At 48.0% G+C, this 1,795-nt stretch overlaps 1 pseudogene; it reads right to left on the bottom strand.

The window, feature by feature from the left end:
- Positions 1–187: 187 nt before the first annotated feature.
- On the bottom strand, positions 188–511 carry LOC149428427 (solute carrier family 25 member 34 pseudogene; annotated as a pseudogene).
- Between the last annotated feature and the right edge of the window lie 1,284 nt (positions 512–1,795).

Genomic DNA, 1,795 nt, shown 5'->3' with positions numbered 1-1,795 from the left:
GGTCAGTGTGTATAGGGGGGCAGTATAGAGGACACGTGGGGTGGGTCAGTGTGTATAGGGGGGCAGTATAGAGGACATGTGGGGTGGGTCAGTATATATAGGGGGGCAGTATAGATGTATAGGGGGCAGTATAGAGGACATGCGGAGGGGGGGAGACTGTGTAAAGGGGGGCATGGGGGGGTCTTACCAGATATGCCGGACTCCCGACAAACGCTCCGAGTGCTCCAGCGATCGCCCCTGCTGCCACGTTGCCCCCGGGTTGCTGCGTCAGCCCCATGTCCTCGGCGTGGGAGTACAGGTAGAAGCGGACTCCGTTCATCATTCCTTGGTACAGCAGTCCAGCCGTCAGTCCCTTCTGCAGTCCCCGCAGCCCGTCCGCCTGACACACCGCCACCATGGCCTGCACCACCCCCCGGTAGTGCCGCGTGTACGTCCCCCGAGACCGCAGCTCTCCTTGCAGCTGCAGTCGCGTCTTCACCACTTCCAGGGGATTGGTGAAAACACACGCCATGCAGCACGCCGAGGCCACCCAACACGAAATCCACCGGCGGGGAGATGGAGATGGTCGGTGGCGGCGGCGGCGGGGGGGTGGTCATGGTTCTGAAAGGTTTCATAAAGCCCCGAACATAAAGGACTGCAGCGAGGGACGAGGTTCCACCCACGGGAGAAGCAGGTCACAGGGGATACGTGGCGATACAATCGCTCCACATTGGCCGATCGCAGTCCCGGCGTGGCTCCATCGCCCGCTCCTCTCTCGCCAGCACAGGAGGAAAGTTTGTCTTCAGCTCGGATGTTTTGGAGCCCTTCAGCTGTTTCCTGGGAGGTCAGCCATGCAGCCTGTCGCCTCTCACACACCAATCTGTACCCCGGACGGTCCCTCCTCGCCGGTCCCCGACCAATCTCTGTCCTCGTCACAGCTCACACCTCCATGGCCCAGGGAGGGTGCAGGATCATCACATGTGGGGGAAAGGTCACCGCTCATCAGGCTTCCCCAATTGTATCCCTGGGAGGATGTCACACACAATGCTGCTGCCTCCTCGTCCTCAACCCTCCGATTGTGAGCGAAGAGGAGGAGGAGCGCCGCACATTCAACGCATTTATAGCAAACGTTTCCCTTTAAATCTCCCAACCGATGAAACCGGAAACATTGTAGCAGATTTTATTTGTGGCTTTTAACAGATTGAAATCGTTTACATCGTTATTACCCTCCAGATTCCTCCCTGTACCCCAGAAATGTTCAGTAAAAAGGGAAATAAAATAAATAATATTAGTAAAAAATACATTTGAATAAAAATAAACCTGAATAAAAAGCAAACCAGAAGACATGTAAATAAACAAAATAATAATGTTACATCTGTATTGCTCTCCCGATTCCTCTCTGCACCCGAATGTGTTCTATGGAGAAAAAAGAAAGAAAAGCAAACAGAATAAATGTAATTAAACAAATAAAATCGTTACATTTTTATGCCCTCCTGATTTCTCTGTGTACCATAAAAGTGTTCGTTGAAATAATAAAATAAATAAGATTAGTAAAAAATATATGTAAATAAAAATAAATGTGAATAAAAAGCAAATAGAATACATGTAAATAAACAAAAATAATAATGTGACATTTTTATTGCCCTCCTAATATCTCTGTGTACCACAAAAGTGTTCAATAGGAAAAAGAGGAAATAAAATTAACAAAAATGTTACATTTTTATTGCCCTCCTGGATTCCTCTCTATACCCCAAAAATGTTCAATAAAAAGGGAATAAAATAAATAATATTATTAAAAAATATATGTAAATAAAAG

The sequence above is a fragment of the Staurois parvus genome, unplaced genomic scaffold, assembly GCF_062004578.1.
Source record: "Staurois parvus isolate SC_StPar_1 unplaced genomic scaffold, SC_StPar_1.0 ptg003249l, whole genome shotgun sequence".
NCBI lineage: Eukaryota > Metazoa > Chordata > Amphibia > Anura > Ranidae > Staurois > Staurois parvus.
This window is presented reverse-complemented; position numbering and strand designations above follow the sequence as displayed.